The sequence below is a fragment of the Pipistrellus kuhlii genome, unplaced genomic scaffold (assembly GCF_014108245.1).
Source record: "Pipistrellus kuhlii isolate mPipKuh1 unplaced genomic scaffold, mPipKuh1.p scaffold_m20_p_13, whole genome shotgun sequence".
In the NCBI taxonomy this organism is placed as follows: domain Eukaryota; kingdom Metazoa; phylum Chordata; class Mammalia; order Chiroptera; family Vespertilionidae; genus Pipistrellus; species Pipistrellus kuhlii.
In genome coordinates, this window is record NW_023425438.1 from 14965303 (window position 1) to 14983845 (window position 18543).

The following is an 18543-nucleotide window of genomic DNA, read 5'->3' on the forward strand; positions in this document are numbered from 1 at the left end:
TTCTTTCTTGCTCACAGCCCTGGGGAATAGCCAGGGTGGGAATGGAATTGTGAAATTTTTGGACCAAAATATATGAAATGAATAGAAGGAAAACATAGGTATTTGTTAAGGCCTCCAGATCTCTTTAAGAAAACAAGCAAGACTTTCCCAAACAATATCCATGAGCAGATTATGGCTGTACATGGAAATGAGCTCCCTGTTATCACACACACACACTCCACAAAAAGGGAATTTAAAGGCATTTTGATTAAAGATATCCATTCAAAAAATAAATTTCTAAAAGGAAATTTTCTTTTTTTTTTCCCTGGTGGGCACCAAAACCAACAATCACCAGCTGCCCAGATAGCAAAAGCTTATGCTTCCAAAAATCTCTTGATGTCAATTCTACATAGAGCAATCAAGCTGCTTTATGTATACTACTCATGGCAGGAGCCCTAAAAGTAAATTTCAAAAGGAAAAACATTTATTGATATAAAAAACAGTTAAGTAAAATATGGGACAACCATATGATAAACTATTATTGTAGACATTCAAGTCAGGATTTCAACAATTTTTGGTGCAAAACATTAATAACAAATGGCAAAGCAGGATCAAAAACTTTACATTCATCATCATCCTACTTTTCATAAATATAAGAGAGTAACTAAACACATAGACCAAAATGTTAATAGTTGTATTTCTGACATTGATATTATAAAATTATTATAAATTTTATTCTTTATGCTTGCCTATATTTTTCCAACTGTTATGGACACATGCAAGTAGCATTTGTATTTTCCTAAATGGTCATATTTGTCTTGGTTAAAGTTCTTTCTTGACCCCACTCTCTATTGCCTTACTGAAGTCCATTTAATTATTTCTCCCAGTCAGGAAAGGAGGGCTCAGAAGCATGGTGAGTCTCTGCATTTGGAAAATCATGCTGGCTCTGCTCAGTGAGTAGGGGGTAAGGCGAGATTGGCAAGGGGTCAGAAGGAGGAAACATCACTACTTCCCAAATCCTCCTACGTGAGCCTACAATGTGAGGCTTCCAGACTTTGTCCAGACACCCATTATTCACAAACACCCGTTATTGATTGATATGGATACACGTTCTAAAGTCCGAAAGCATGGTTTTTGCTCTATGCAGAAGCTCGAGAGTGGAGAGAAATTTAAAGACCACCTAGTTCTCTAGTTCTCCATCTTGGTGCACATTGCAGTCACACCTGGAGAGCTTGGGGGGGGGGATAATAATAATCCAGGGTCCTGCCCTCAGAGGTTCTGGTTTTATGGGCCCAGGGTGTGGCCTAGGCATCTGGGTTTTCTTAAAGCTCCCCAATGACTTCGTATGGAGCACCGTAATCACTATCCCTCTAACCCCAGCTCCACCACCACCCCGCTGATGTGTGTTCCCTCCTATCTAGAGCAATGTGTCCAGCATGAGCCAACTCCGGCACTGGCTTCCAGAGTCTGATCACGTATTTGGCCATTGGCAAAATAGCCACCTGAACCGTAAGTAATTGCAAGGTGGGCAGCCATGCTCCATTACTGTGGGAGGACCGATGTTGGTGGACAAGTATCAGCCCTGACCACCTGGGTGTTATCTCCCTTCCAGAGCCAAACAAACAGACACAAGTTATTTGCTCAAGAACTCACAAGCAGTTGGGTTGAGATTCTTATGCCAACACCTCAGTCTATTAACTTCACTACATGATAAAACATCTAACGCATTTTTAAATATTTTTAAAATTTTGGAATAACTTTAGATTAATAGAAAAATTGCAGAGATAGTTCAAAGATCCACTATATAACCTCCACCCAGCTGTCCCTAATGTTAACATTTTACTTAACCAGGGTACATTTATCAAAACTAAGACATCAACACTGGTACATTATTACTAACTCAACTGCAAACTTCATTCGGATTTTACCAGTCTTTCCATCAATAGCCTTCGTCTGTTCATTCCAATATTAATATACTTAATATAGCAACACAGGAAATGTCAGAGGAGAGTAATCAAGCGTCCTTCTTGGTGAGGGAGGCTGTGACGTGCATCTCAGAAAAGGGGAGACCCTGTGCATGAGCCTGGAGGGATGTGCAATTCTTCCGTGGCAGACGAAGTTAGGTACCCATCCCGGGTCTCAGTAAAACCCGATATGGCTCCGTGGGTGCTGACTGCCCAAGGACTGTGTCGTTCACCCCGGACAAAGGCTGCGAAGCTCTAATTACAGGTTCTGGGATCAGAGAGGACCTCAAGGGTGATCATTTCCATGCGTGAGAGGAGAGGCGTTCCCATGGCCCGAAATCCCACTCCTTGCCCTGCCACGCAGGGAACAAGGCAAAGCCTTGAGACCCAGGCTGGTGTCTGAAGCTACTTCTCAAGGCAAAGGAACAAAACAAACAAATTGAATATTTAGACTTGCTGATGCTCAGGACTCTCTATTCTTCACCTCTCCGGGGGCCACCTTCACCCAGAGGCTCCAGCTGGTGAAGCAGGAGGAAGCGCTGAGCAAGGTGAACTCCCCTCAGCGCCGCCTGGCATCCTCAGGAGTGTCCCAGCTCTGGCCCTTCCTAAGTTGGAGATCATTGGTCTTTGAGCTGGATGTGGTGCCTCAGGCAGGCTAAGACCGGCATAGTAGCATTCCAACTCTATTTAACTTGGAACAAATTCTAGTTTGAGCTCTTAGGCTTGGGTAAAATGTTTCCACTTCCTCTCCCCTCCCTCTTCCTGCCCCTGAGCCAGGTCTAGAGAGTAATGCAAGTGAGGAGCAAAGGTCACAAAATTTAAGGAGGCCTGTGCATGACCTTGAGAGCGAGCACCTTCTTCAACTTTGCACCTCTGCTGGCCTCATCCTGGCCCCAGCCCAGTTCCTTCCTCCCCATCTACCCCTTCCCTCCCCACCCCCCCATCATCACAATGAGTTAGCTTACCAAATAAAAAGGGATTAACAAAATCCCCAAATTCCTAGCTTTGCCCAAGTTGCAACTAATCCTGTTTTAAATGTCCCAATTTGAACTTTGAAGCAGGATTAAATATGAACAAGCCTCCCAGCATCCCCCTGGTGAGAGCGCAAGGTCAGCACATTGCTGCTGTGGGGGCAGCACATGGAACGCTGGACACCGCTCCTCCATGGGTGGTCCTGGGCAAGGCACTTCGGGCCCTAGCTCATCCACCAAGTCTGTAAGTTAGGAGAGTGGGGCTTTGGAGAGAGACTTTAGAGATTTCTGACTGAGAAATGGGTAGCAGAGGGGAAGGAAGTGGAAGAGCAGGCAAGTGGTGCAGCCCAGCTACCTGGCAGGAAGGAGCTGACCTGGACTGATTGCTGTTTAGGGCTCTGGCTTATCAGGCACACAAGACATCCAAGCAGACCGAACAGCTCAGAACTGTCCCCAGACTCCTCAGTCCTGGTTTTCTCATCTATAATAATAAAAGCGTAATATGCTAATTAGACCAGACGTCCTTCCGAATGACGTTCCAGATGAAGCCAGAGCTGTGAGGGAAGCCCAGGTCTTGGGTGACGGAGGAAAGCTGGTGCCGGCAGCTGGGGGAAGGAAGGCCTACTCTTGCACAGATTTCCTGCATTGGGCCTCTAGTGTTAAAAGTAAAGGAATTTGAATTCCTGAATGTTTTTCATCCCTAATGACACATGAGCCTCATGAGGGGGCTTTAAAAGCAACAGTGCCTGAATTACCCCCCTTCTCCCCCGCTTTGAAGGTGCTATTTCATTAGTCAGATCCAGCCATCAGCACTGTTTAAAACTCCTGAGTAGATAAATAAAAGTCCTCAGGCAATTCTAATTGTTGCCACACTCATGAACCTCTGCGATAGGTGAGAGCTGACATTCCATAACCCTGAGAAATAATAGGCAACTGGCTTTTGACTTGGCTTCTCTGGACAGAACCCAATGATGAGCCTCCATAAGAGCCCAGATAATGTTTGTTATCTTCACCAACACTAGCCAAATGTTTGGATCAATAAAGATGTTTTATGAAATTCCCTATCTGTCACTTTAACACTAATTGACAGAGCATGGAACACTATTCGAATGTGTTCCATTTCATGGCTGTGTGGCTTCTATGGCCAAAGAAAGGTAAGGAAGGAGAGGACTTCCTGGGACTAAGGATTCACATAAGAATGTTTGCTTAACATGATGCCCTCCATATTGCCCCCTCTGAGTGCACACACCAGGTCCTCCCCAAAACCATGGTTCATTGTACATTAGGTAACCATATCCTTGGATGGTTGCTAGAATTGTCCATCTGTAATCAGTGTTTTAATCTAAATTGGCCTATGTACACAAGTCAGTGTACATCAATGAAAAGTGAGTCTTTTATTTTTTAAATATACTCTTATTGATTTCAGAGAGAGGAAGGGAGAGGGAGAGAGATAGAAACATCAATGATGAGAGAGAATCATTGATTGGCTGCCTCCTGCATGCCCCATACTAGGGATCAAGCCCGCACCCAGGCATATGCCCTGCCTGGGCATAGAACCTCCTGGTTCCTAGGTTGATGCTCAACCACTGAGCCATGCCATCTGGGCAAAGTGAGTCTGTTAATAAAAAGGGAATCTTGGACATGCCAGTACCGTTGGCAGCCACATTTTTAGGTGGTCTACTTTAGTTTTCTTTCTTATTCTTACCCCTTGTTCCATTTTTGTGTCCTGTTTGAGACCCTTTGGGCTTTGTGCCTTGTTCCTGGGTCCCTGGAGAATATGATTTAACTTTGTTTCCTTGCTTTTGACTCCCTGCAGTGGGCTTGTAGTAACCCTGGAGCTCCCCTGTGATTACACCCCAGCCCACATACACGAATCAATGAGCTGTCCCCACTGGGCAAGTTCTGGTTTCAGACATGGGAAGTTGGACGAAATTGAAGATGAATCCATTGTTACAACCGGAGGGCAGTTACTTGGCACTCTCTAGAATCCCCCTCATTCGGATATCCAACTACAATGTGGAATCAGAAGTAGCAAACCCATTTCGCCAGTCGGGCTACATAAGCTAATGACCCACTCTTTGAAAAGCAGCTGCAAACAGACGTGGTATAAACAGTTCTCTTGCTGAGAGATTCCCTATTCACCTGTGTGAGCCTTTATGTATAGTTGCCCACACTGAGGTGGTTTTATCACTCAATAGTCACCTTTTATCTCCCCCCAACTCATTCTCCTTTTGAAACTAGGGACCAATTACCATTCAGAGGATTTGGGGTGGAGTTGATAAATTAGGAACAAACTCAAACTAGCTTAAGTAAAGAAAATATTGCATTGGATGGATACTGGGGGCATTTATAGGATTCGAGGAAAAATCCAAGAATCCAATCTTCAGAAAGGCTGGGATGCTGCTGGACCTCACACACAACTAAACCAGGAGCCCCATCTCTGCCAGTCTCTGCTTCTGCCCACAGGAGATCAAGTTCCCATTCCTCCCTGAAGTCCAGGTTTCTCTTCCTGGTAGAAAACCCGGACACCAACAGCTCCTGATTTTTCATCTTACAGCTTTATCCACTGGAGAGAGGACCTCCACGCCCCTTCCTTCCAGTCTGCCATCCTAAATCTTCAGAAGGAGCTCATTGGCCCATTTTGTAATGTCCCTGCTTCCACTGGAACCCTCTGGTGGGGGTGAGGATACAGCTAGGCAGGGCACAGAGTGATAGTCTCCAAGAAGGGAATTTCTACAACTGATCCAAATAAGCATAGGTTACCACTTCATCTTGTTCCTGAGCTCTTGCCAATCCCAGCCACATCTGGCCAAACAAGAATTTCCCTGTTGTATCCTGGCTATGTCACAAGACAGAGCCTGCAGTCTGTTTTAGATAAGCCACTTGTGGAATCCTTACTAATTATTGGCTTGTAATACAGAGGATCCCTTTTCTTATCCCTATCTAATGGAGAGAAAAAATTTGAGCTACTTAGTCTGAAGAATCCTTGTATCTTAGACAAAGACCTTGTTCTCTATGCTGAATGAGGCCAATCCTTGATAAAATGTAATATGATGGAGTGGCTAAGCACAGAGATTCTGGAGTTAATTAAGGGCTGAGTTGAAAGGCCTGCTCCAATATTTATAGCTGTGTGACACAGCCTACGTTTTACCGTCTATAAATGAGAACAGTCTATGCCCACCTCCTGGTGTTGGGGTGAGAGAGATTTGAGATAATGCATGAAGAGCACCTAGCACAGTGACAGGCACACAGAAGGCTTTTCATGACACTGAACAGATCGGGCCTTTGGTAATGTCCCTTCCTGATCTCTTCCCCTGCTGCCAGTCTTTGGGACCTCCAGGGCTCTGCTTCCAGCCTGCTCCCCAACTGTTCCTCCTCCATATGATTTCCTCAAGGAATCTTTATGAAATATACACCCCTACCCCTCAGCTCACTAAAACAATCAAGAGAAAGTTGAACTTGTTATCATGGGCCCCAAGGCCACGCTCAGTTTGGACCCTGCCTACCTCTCCCATCTCCACTTGTCTACTCCGAGCTCTCACCATGCCAGGTCACTTGCTGTTGCCCAGCTATGCCAAATTCTTACACGGTCACACATGTCTGCCTCTTCCTGCAAAGCCTTTCCCCAGCTTTCTCCAGCTACCCTAGCTAACTAGTTTTCAAGGTTTGTGTGGTCAGTCAGGAGGTTTCTGGAAACTTTTGCTGACCCCAGCCCCATTAGGAATTAGGTATGTCTCACCTGACTCCATCTATGCCCTTGTGTGCCTCTATCATTGTACTTACTTGTTTGTCTGAAATTCTTGTCATACAACATAATAAAAGGAAGATAAATAATCCAGTAAAAAAAAAAATGGGCAGCAGACCTAAATAAATACTTTTTGAAAGAAGACAGAAGGAAGGCCAAGAAACATATGAAAACATGCTCAAAGTCTAATTATTCGAGAGATGCAAATCAAAGCGATAATGCGGATATCATCTCACACCTGTCAGAATGGCTATCATCTACAAATCAATAAATGGCAAGTGCTGGCGAGGATGCGGAGAAAAAGAAACCCTTGTGCACTGCTGGTGGGAATGCAGACTGGTGCAGCCACTGTGGAGAACAGTATGAAGTTTCCTCAAAAAATTAAAAATGGAACTCCCATTTGACCCAGTAATCCCACTTCTAGGAATATATCACAAGAAACTAGAAATACCAGTCAGAAAGGATATATGTACCCCTATCTTCATAATAGCACAATTTACCATAGCTAAGATTTGGAAACAGCCTAAATGCCTATCAGCAGATGAGTGGATTGAAAAAACTATGGTACATCTACACAATGGAATCCTATGCTACTATAAAATAGGAGGAATTCTTACCATTTGCAGCAGCATGGATGGAACTAGAGAGCATTATGCTAAGTGAAATAAGCCAGGCAATGAAAGAAAAATACCACATGATCTCACTTGTTTATAAAAAATAAAGAACATTATAACCTGATGAACAAAAAGATAGATACAGAGGCAGTAAAGGTAGAATAGATTGTCAAATTACAGCGGGAAGGCTGGAGAGTTTTGAGGAGGAGGGACTTGTATGCCTGCATATAAGCATACCAATGGACACAAGACACTGGCAGGGAGAGGGGAGGATGAGGACAAGTGACAGAGCATAGGGGAGGCTGAGGGAAAGTCAATGGGGAAAAAAAATGAGTTATAGGCACTACTATATGCAATACTTTAAACAAAAAAAAATTTTTTTTAATTCTAAGTTTCTTGAAGGCAGAATTGTATTTACAACACCAAGTACAGAGCCTGGCATAAAAGAGATGTTCAATAAAGTTTGATTCCTGAAATCCCAATGACATAATTGTGAAATCACATGCACAGGAAAGGATGAAGGTGAAACATACAGTCCTTTTCTCTATGTGGCTAACTGAGCCAGCTGGGCACACAACCCATGACCTTGGCCACAACCTTCCAGTTGGCATTTCTAGTTGTTCCACGGCAAACTGCATCCAGCGTTGTGTATAAATATTGGATTTGAAAAGCTGGAAACCTACCCGTAAAGTTCTTACTTCTTGTGATGTTGGCCAAAAGGCTTAACTCTCCTTTCCCTGGCTTATAAACACGGCTTATAAGACTTGGCTACAGAGAGTCAGTGAGACAATGCCTGTAAAAATGCAAGCGTATCATTGAAATGCTTTCTGTGTGCAATTGTCATGGTTACTGTTAGAAGATGGCGGAATAGCCCAATCTCTAAACCAAAGTTAGTCTTTGTTCCTACACATAAAATCATTGTCCATTACAAGATAATGCTGGTGATCATTTGGGAAATGCATCTCAGGTGGAGACCTGAGTATCCATTGCACACGCCTCCTGACCTTTAGACTTGACAGAATCCGCTGGAGCCTGACATGGGACCAGGTCACAAAGCAGAACTCCCGCAATGAGCTCTTCCCAGCACAGCCAGTAAAAACAACACTCGGGTAATATCTCACTTGTCCTTGGGACATAGGTTTCTATGCTTTCACAGGTTCGCCGCTACTGAGATGCGTAAGAAAAAGGAAAAGCTGAAACTAATTGTGAAAATAAGAGTTGCATTATTTATCTGTAGGGATCATGTATTGGGTTTTAACAATATGTATTAAACATTGCTAAGCTTCTTCTCGCTTATACTTATTAATGAGTGGCAGAGCAAGTCATGGTAATTATCATCTGGGAATACCACTTAGATAATGCACAGCTCTACGAAGATAAATTAATTCCTAAGGTCAGGTGGTGTTGAGCAGAAATGCCAAAGTGTAGAGTACATAAAATAATTAGTAAGGTAACCATGAGCAGCGAGACCATAAACTCATTTGAGTGACCCAGCCCAGGAAGGAGACACCGCGGCCTCATTAGGATTTGCACGTTTCTAAACGTTGTTCTATTTCTAACAATATGTGCAATTTGTGGTTAGCATCCCCTATCAGTGGTCAGCAAACACATTACTCAACAGAGCCAAATATCAACAGTACAACGATTGACATTTCTTTGGAAATCCAAATCTTTTAAACTTAAACTTCTTCTAACGCCACTTCTTCAAAATAAACTCACCCAGGCCATGGTATTTTGTGGAAGAGCCACACTCAAGGGGCCAAAGAGCCGCATGTGGCTCGCGAGCCACAGTTTGCCGACCACGGCCCTAGGTAACCAGCATATGGGACACAGCATGGAAACCTGAGGCAGCATGGAAGTCAGAAAGTCTCTATTCGTTGCACTAACACTTAGAAAGCACTGACTGAATACCTGGCATCTCAGCAGGTCCATTAAGGTAAGTTCCTGGCCCCAGGGGGAGGTAGATGTGGCAACCAATATGAGAAGGGCAGTTCCCAGTGTGCACAGAGGCCCCGAGGGCCCGGGGAAGGGAGTGGCTAACCCTTTTTGGGAACATTGGAAAGGGTATCTTTGAGGTTGGCTTTTAAGCAAAGTCTTAAGAAGCCCCTCTGGCTGAGAAGTGAGGAGAGGTCATTCCAGGTGAAAGAGAAAGGCAAGCCTGTTGAATCCCTGCTCACCAGGAGCCCAAGGGGGCCCCTTAGGGGACAGCCAGAGAGGAGTGCCGGCCACAACCTTTAGAGGGCGCGGAGGTCAGCTCGGACAAAGTTCAGGTTGGTTGACAACAGGATCAAAGGGTCAGAAAGTGGCAGAACAGGAAGAGAGAGGAGACCTAGACAAGACAGAGGTTCCCGTTTAATGGTGGCCACCACTTGGTGGACTGGTCTGGTTTAAAAGTGAGGGAAGGAAGTCTATGTCACTGATTGACAGCTGGGTTTGGCCAATGGGAGACACTGGCAGAAGATTGGAAATGCTGGGATATTTCTCACACTCTTTTCTGTCTTTGTATTTGAGATGACCCTGCCTCTGGGCTCTGGAAACCCACCTCCTCTTCCCATTGTCCCTCCAAACGAAGGATGAGGGTGACACCCAACAATTGCTAATCTCCCAGTTGCCTCCCTGTCCCGTGGTTGGCTTCTCAGTTTCACCCATCACCTGTGTAACTGATTCCCCTCCATCTATCCCCTCTAAGTACTCCGGGTGATCTCTGATATCTGTTCGGACCCTCACTGACACGATGCCTTAGTTCTCTCCAGGCCTCCACATCATCATAATAGGGAAAGTCTTAACTGATACTTTCACAGCCTTATGTAAAATGTGACTAGACATCTATTAAAAATGTTTTTTCTATTTACCTAAAGAATATAATCTAAGAAATAGGATATTAGCCTCAGATAAAGCCCCCCCAGCCTGCTCACCCTCCCATGTACCCCTAAGCTCTCCTGTGTTGAAATCCTGAAGCCGCCCTGTCGATAGCAATCATCCTTCATGCGGAAAGGCTCCCATGTGGCACGCTTTGGCACTGCAGGGAGGAGAAGAGGAGGGTGAAGCCACCTCCAACCTAATACAGACAAAGTTGTAATTCAGAGTGGGAGCTGTGGGTGAATGAGTGGTTCTATGGAAAGTAACCTTGCAGGGTGAGCTGATCATACCGTTCCTAATGGTTTAGATCACATGTGTCAAACACAAGGCCCGAGGGCCAAATCCGTCCCGCCAGGCCTTGCAATGTGGCCCGCACTGCGCTGTCATCACTGCACTCCGCTGCGTTTCCATCACAATGACAGTTTATGACTGTTCAGTAAACCATTCAGCCCGCGATTTAGGCTGGATTTTAGATTTTGGCCCCTTCTCTGATTGAGTTCGACACCCCTAGTTTAGATCATGGTGTGTAGTCATGGCTGAGGCATGTAACTTTTTTAGTTAGTAAAGGTTTATCTTTGCCTGAAGCAAGCCCCCCCCCCCCCCTGGTTTTGTGTATCTAGATGAACACACCTTGGAAACAACACACCCTCAGTGCTCTCCCTCCCGGAGTTCTCAGCGCCCTTCCCTCTCCCTCCTCTCCCCCCAGGCACGTTACCTTTGCCCTTCTCGCTCCTAAGCTCCAAGGGCCGGTCTTTTGCCTCTGTAACTTGTCTCCTGGGCCTGCGGGCAGCCCAGCTGCTCACTTCTGCTACCTCTGCAACTTTCTACCTAAACTTTCTCTTATAATTTGGAAAAGAAATGGGAAAACTCGGCAATATGGGGATTACACGGACCCAAGGCTGATTTCATGGTATTTCATCCGAGAGCCGGTTTATTATGTTTTAAAGGCAGGGTGTTTTCCTCTGCACCCGCAGTGCCGAGCTTTCGAGAAAACCTGATCTTTCTGTTATCCCTACATGGAAACCGGGACAGAACAGATGGCAGGATAATGGACTGTGTCTGCTCAAGTTAGAGCTGCTTTTATTTGCAAGACATCAGGCTCCTATTGACTGCCGGGCCAGGCTGACATGATTTATTTCTAGTGAAAATGGAGGCATCACGGGTTCCATCTTTGTTCATTTCAACGACATAGTCTCATCTTCGATCAGGACATGCCGGGTTGCTGGTGACAGATGCTGCAGGGGCTGGCAGAGGCCACTCGTTCTGGGACTAAATGCTGGAGAGCCTCCATATATATGCTTGGCCTCCCGAATTTCACAGCCGTGAGGGTTCCCACCCAGAATCCCACTGCCCCAGGTCAGGCCGCAAAGCACCAGGGAGACACCGCTTACATGTACCCTTTGCCGCTAACACTGTGGTTACACACTCCCGCACGTGCTCTCACGGTGCAGAATGGCATTTTGGAAAGAAAATCCAGGAGGTGCGGCCCATTCGTTCCTGAGAGAAACCATTTGTGATGTGAAAGCAGCCCAGGGCGGGCTCTCCAGGACCTCTCTCAGCTCAGCAGTGTGACAGCAGCAGGGAGCCTGCAGGCAGCCAGGGGGTCAGGGGAGGTGGAGGGTAAAGTGGGGCAGAAGGAAATGTAGCAGAGTGGGGAGCAGGAAAGGCTGAGCCCCAGCAGCTCATTTCCCACCCCTGTCAGGCAGAGAGAGAACTGAGCCCCGTAGCCAGGCACCACTCTGACCTGCGGAATGCGTAATGACGGTTCCAGACGGGTCTGAGATGTGGAGCGGGCCTGAGAAACCTTCTGGGGCAGAGCGCCCACTTACAGATGAGAAAGCGAGGCCAGCGGAATGGCTGATCTGCACAGAGGAGTGACTCGTGCCAGAGTTGAAGATTCAGGTCTCCTGATTCTCAGATTCCTCCACTCTGACTTCACATTAGAATCACCCAGGGAGCAAACACTCAATGTAGGAGCTGCCCCCAGTCTGCAGGCCCCAACCGTTGGTATGGCACCAGGCCAGCCAAAGCAGGTGCCAGCAGGGAAACCCCTCCCACAATCGCTCCCCCCCCCCGCCCACAGATCAGCCCTGATCACCGAATTTCATGCACCAGGCCTCTAGTATAAATATAAAGAAGTAACAGCGGTGATTAACTCAGTGTGGAAGGTTGAGGGAGATGGTATTTGAGTCCATGTTTAAAGATGAATACGAGCCGGGACCGGTTTAGCTCAATGGATAGAGCGTCGGCTTGGGGACTGAAGGGACCCGGGTTTGATTCCGGTCAAGGGCATGTACCTTGGTTGCGGGCATATCCCCGGTAGGGGGTGTGCAAGAGGCAACTGATCGATGTTTCTCTCTCATCGATGTTTCTAACTCTCTGTCTCTCTCCCTTCCTCTCTGTACAAAAATCAATAAAATATATTTAAAAATAAAAAATAAAAAAATAAAGATGAATACGAGTTTGCCTAGAGGATAAGATGCAGAAGGGTTTTTCCGGCAGAGGGAACAGCATATGCAAAGGCCTGAAGGCAAGAAGCAACTCTGCATCATTGTAGTTGGGTGTATAAAGCAGGGTGCAAGGTGTGATCAGTGGATGCAGAGCTATGGAGGCCGGAAGGGACTGGATCCCAAAGGTCTTATAACATAAACCATTCCGAAGGCTGGGGATTATCCTGAAACAATGGTGAACCACTGGGATTCTTTATGCAGAAAAATGGCAAACTTGCATTTTGAAAAATAGCCTAATGGGGATGTGGATAATGAGTTGCCAGGAAAAGAAGCCGAGGCTGGGAGACCTGTTGAGCGGGGAGACAAAGAGATGATGAGGGTCTGAATGAACTAGGCAAAGGCATCAGGACAGAGATACACAACCTGAACTCTGCCCCTGAGCCATTGCATTCCAAAGGTGGAATTGATAGGATGATATGGTTAATTGGCCCAGGCCTGAGAAGGTCGAATTTCAACCTCACCTTCCCTGTTCCCCTTCTTATACTCTGAACTGAATGACTCACTCCCCACTTCTTTGGACTCTGCTGGCCCCTCAGCCTAGGACCTATCCCTCTTTCATCTCCAAATGTCCAAATAGGCTATCTCCTTTAGATCTCAAATCAACGCCACTTATCTTGAAAAGCTGGAGTGAAGTTCAGCAATTCCACGGTCCATGTTCTCATTGCATCTTGCCTCCCCAGGAGTCTCCCTTCTCATCTGCGAGGTAAACCACTTTGCCTTCAGCACTCTGCTGAGAGTCACCTGGTCTGGGAAGATGCTCTTGGCACCTGCAGATGCAAGTTGTGTTTCCATAGCATCTTGGGTTCTTCTGTCAGTATTTAGAGAAGTATTCCATGTTGTCTGGAAGTATTGCTTTCCCCATTCATTACCCCCTTCACCTGAGTAAACGAGCTCTTTTGAAAGACAGACACACTCTCTGCTTATTCTGTCTCTTGTCCTGACATTGTACACAGAAGATATTTAATAAAAGTGTATTGAATGAATGAGTCTCGAAGGCTGAATTCACGAAATCTAGGGAAATGCTCTGTGATAACTGATGGTGCTTATAGGGGCCAAGAACAGGGCCTCTCAGATTTAAGTCTCCAGGATCCTGTGGAACCCAAAGGCAATTCTGAGGACACCAAGGGAACATGGGCCAGTCTGCAGACCACTGGGAAGGCTTTCTAAAGCCACCGCATGGCTCGGAGCTGAACTTTGAGAACTATTTCCAGGGCATTCCCTCAGAGGATCCTTTAGCCACAGCCCCCCGAAAGTGAGACTTATCCTTGACATCTGGGTTACTCTCCGTAGGGCCAGGCCTTCTCCTGTCTCCCTTAGGTAACTAGCATCTTCCAGAGGCACCTCCTCCTCCACTGAGGAGGAACATTGAGCCTTCATTGGGTGTTCTGAAGAAACTTCTCATTAACTGAAGTACTTAAGGAATGCACCCAGGGGCTGCTCTCCTCATCATCCCGCAGAGTGATCTTTTGAAAGTGCTGCAAAAGATGCATGGGAATTTCAGATGCTAGAGCAACTTGAAAGGAAAAATATTCGGCCCCAGATCAGGCCGCAAAGCACCAGGGAGACACCGCTTACATGTACCCTTTGCCGCTAACACTGTGGTTACACACTCCCGCACGCGCTCTCACGGTGCAGAATGGCATTTTGGAAAGAAAATGCAGGAGGTGCGGCCCATTCGATGAGGGAGGTGTGTTTGAGAATCATTCCAGCTGCCCGTGGGCCACACATCTGGGCAAGGATCTTGAGTGTGAAGTGGCAAGTGAAGGAAGCAGCCTTGAACTGGCATTCCCTCACGGAGCACAGCCGTCGTGTGCCGGGCACAGCAGTCAGAACCCTGCTTGAGGGCAGCACTGCGGAAACTAAAAGGAAGAACTGGGTTCCCCTGTGGCAGCTGTGATGTTCAGGTTCCGGCTCCTATACACCGGGGCTGAGGTGTGGAGGAGAGGTGGAGGGAATGATGGGAAAGGGAAGGCAGGGAAGCCCCTCCTGTCCACACACGCGCTCCGGAGGTTTGCCAGGTGCTCTGCTGGTGCTGGGAGAAAGAACACCTCGCAAGCAGATTGCATTCCTCCCTGGGAACCTGAGGGTGTGTGACCACCAGCGAGATTCCCTCTTCGGGAGGCTCCTGGCTATTCTCCAGGGATTGCAACTGCTGCGGGAGGAGATATACAGGTTGGGCCAGGGCAGGGTAGGCAGGGCAGGTCCAGCCCTTCTCTCTCAGGCAAGTCCAGACTGGAGCGCCCACTTTCGTGGGCGAGCAGCTCTGCTGGGAAATGAGGTCTGAAAAGTCCCAGACCGGAAAGCCTCTCTTCCTGGAAGTTCAGCATAAGACATTGAGCATTGTGGGGTGGAGGCCCAGCTTGCTATCCTTAAAGCAGCCGCAAATAAAGGGAAAGCATGCTGAGGACAAGTTAAAAAGAAGATCTTCAAAATGAAGACTACAACATCTGCATCCCAAGTGCCTGTGTAGGAACCTGTTGCCCAATGGAAATGCTCTCTCCGGGTAATGATGCTTGGAAGGCTGCAGAATGTGCTCTCCTTTAAGGCCAGCTGCTTTTAGACCTTGAGTTTGATCTCCAGCATTACTGGGTTGGGTTCTCAATGCAGACCATTTAAGTTTTCAGTGAATCTCACTCCTCAGCTCTGATTTTAGGAGGAGGTTCTTCCCTCTGTCTCTCCAGATCTAACTGTAGAATTCCCTGGCCAGACTCCAGCCCCAGAAGATTTAGACTGGTCCCAGTGTAGGGTTTTGGGTGGATCCAAGGTCTCATTCAGCCCTTCCTCCCTTTTCTAGGGCATGGCCAACAGAAAGGCCGTTTCCCAGGTGGCCTTGAAGCTTCCACCTATGTTTCTTTTTCCAAATGGGTTTGGCAAATATTAGCCAAACAGCCATCCTGTGCCGGGCACTTTGCTACACGCCTGGAATACAAAAAGAGTAAGACTACAGAGTGGAGATAGCAAACCAGAAGGATCTTTTTCTCCTCTGAGAGTGGAGGACTGACCATAATGTGTGATGTTGGCTCTGTAAGACCGGTTCAGCTGGAAGCTCTCAAACTGTTTACATCATTAGATTTTTCTAGGCCTTACTTCCCACCCTCACTGCAGTTAGTCTTACAGGTGCTGCCCAGGGACCACTGAGCCAAATTCTGTTGCAATTTCCTCCTAGCACAAGACACACCTTTGAGCCTGGGAGGGAAGGTGTACAAGAGCAGGGACCAGGAGATGCGAAGGCCAAGTCCACCCAGGCTCTGCACCTGTTGTTGGCAGTGCCACCCTCTTGTTTGTTCTTCTGTCCAAAGCCTCAGACTTGCCCTCTCCCTGGGCAAGGGGTCAGGAATAACAGCTGGGCAAACACCAGCCTGAGGGGCGTAGCCCACTTTGGAGGGTTGCAGCGGCGCCTTTAAGAGAATGAATGACTCAGGCGGCTGAGTTCATCTTCCACTGAGCTCAAGGTGGGGAAGGTGTGGCCTCTGCTTCCTAATATTTGTCTGGTGATGCCAGAGTCTGAGGACTTGGACGAATTATTGCATAACAGCTCACCTTGGCATTTCCGCATGGAGCACAGAAAGGTTGGGGCAAACATCAAAGTTTACCTAAAGAGTCATTACACGGACACTTTCACTCCCTTCCGTTACAGTTGGGTCCAGTCCTCAGGTCCTCACCCCTGACTTGGGGGACCCATTTAAGGCAGTTCCAGGGACCAACAAGAGCCATTCATCAGCTGTTTGAGCTACAGTTCTCCGCGGCTCTACACTGTGACTGTGTTTGCAGCAATGGAGAGTTAGGTCACCAAGTGCTTGTCCTCAGAACTTGGTCTTGGCCCTGGCTGTAACTCTCACTTCTGCTCCGACTAGCAGGGTGATCCTGGGCTAGCTCATTTCTCTGAGTTTTAGTTTCATCATCTGTAGAATGAAGTTAACAATAGAACCTACTTGGTGGAATCGATGTAATGATTGAATTAGAGTGTAGTTCGTGTGTGCGTATAATTGGTGCTTAACACCAATTAGTGGCCCACTAATGTGCTATTGGTCTGGGATGAGAGAATGTAATATCCCTTTGACAGCCATTATCTATTAACCGGGAAGACTGAGAAAGCAACAATTTTGACTACTGAAATCCCCACACCTTTTTCCCTTTTGTGCCCCCTATGCTTACATGGAAGCATAGATATCTTTTCAACTGACGATTTGAATATGACTTCGGATGCTTATGGGTATTGGTACCCAGGAAATATAGAGTCGGAGACTAGGGAAACATGGGTTTCATATTTACTAACATCTTTCATTGCCTGCCTTGTATTTCTTCTGAGGTATTATATTAAATACAAAGTTTTTAGATCTGACTGCTTTGCCTGACTGGGTTAGATGGCAGATGAGAATTTTGCAAAGCAAGCTGGATACATCATACCAATTTGCATTTCAATTTCTGTTCCTCTCAAAAGCCACGGAGTCCCCCGGCAATAATCATGTGCCACGCAAAGAAATAAAGAACTTTGGCTGGGAGGACACTAAACGAGTCTCTGGAACACAGGAAAAGATATATCCGAGAGCAGGTCCTTCCCTTGATTTCTTTCTGGCCCCTGCCACAGACTCTGAGGAGCGTGAGTACCCACAGGGAAGGCCCCTCTCGGATAATGAGAGAAGACACATTAAAAGCCTTGTTACAAATTTCTGCTTGGTACTTCGGATTAATGAATATGTAGGTCACGTCATGTCCCTGTGCACAGTGGTGGGTACAGAGCATTGCTCCTGATCACAACAAAAACCTATAATACCGAGTTTCTAAGGCCCGGAGTCCCTCAGTAATAAAGATCTGCAAGGCCCAAGCAGCCCAGGAGTTCTCTTTAATCCCTTTCATTGGCATTCCAGGAAAACCTACTGTGCTTGTCCCTGCCACTCCCTTAAATCACGGTGATAATGAGAGCCTGGGGAAGGCAGCGGTTATAATATGTGTGGGTTATATAGCCCAGGGTTGTTGTATTAAAAAAGAGGAGTCTGGTTGAAAAGCGAGCAAGAGGCTCAGTCTGGCTTCTAATGACCCAGAGGGGATCAGGTTCCAGAAAGAGAAGGCATAGCAGGGCTTTGTTTGTTTGTATTTGTTGTAATAGAGCAAGAGGAAAGGGTTCTCGCTGCCGTCTGCAGATGTACTGCTTGTGGGGGGGAAAGACTCCATCGAGGCCATGATGAGACTGGCCCTCTCGAAGCCTGTCACCAAGGCTCCACCTGCCCAGGCAACACGGCTGTGTTGTCACCATTCCCGTTTTCAAAAGTCATGTCCTCTGGGAAGGCCTGCCCAGCGGGGTGGCCCCATGCAACTTGTGGACCCAGTTCACCTTGGGTGCGCTTAACCTCCACCCACCAGAATATGAGGCATCCAAAAGGCCCAGTTTCCCTCCAAAATACTTGGCCCATAGTCCCTGCGATTAGGCTTGTATCTGACTGGTGTTTTCAATGGGGAGGAGGGGGAGATTGGAAAGTACAGGTGAACATCCCTAAAATAGTAACCAAGCCCCATTACCAGGTCCCTCACCTCCTTCATGCCCACCCTCTAGGTGAGGCCTTCTCAGAGATGCTCATTAGAAGTGCAACTTGCACCGAAACCGGTTTGGCTCGGTGGATAGAGCATAGACCTGTGGACTGAAGGGTCCCAGGTTCGATTCCGGTCAAGGGCATGTACCTTGGTTGCGGGCACATCCCCAGTGGGGAGTGTGCAGGAGGCAGCTGGTCGATGTTTCTCTCTCATCGATGTTTCTAGCTTTCTATCCCTCTCCCTTCCTCTCTGTAAAAAATTCAATAAAATATATTTAAAAATAAAAATAAAAGTGCAGCTTGCTCCTCCCGCTCCACCCCCAGGGCTCCGTAGCTCCTGTCTCCGCAGAACATACTACCTTTAACATTCGTT

The 18543-nt window shown here is 47.0% G+C and overlaps 1 non-coding gene across 1 annotated transcript; it reads right to left on the bottom strand.

The window, feature by feature from the left end:
• Window positions 1-307: 307 nt before the first annotated feature.
• Window positions 308-440, bottom strand: LOC118717868. The gene has a single exon (XR_004987629.1). It is a non-coding gene; the product is annotated as a U11 spliceosomal RNA (small nuclear RNA).
• Between the last annotated feature and the right edge of the window lie 18103 nt (window positions 441-18543).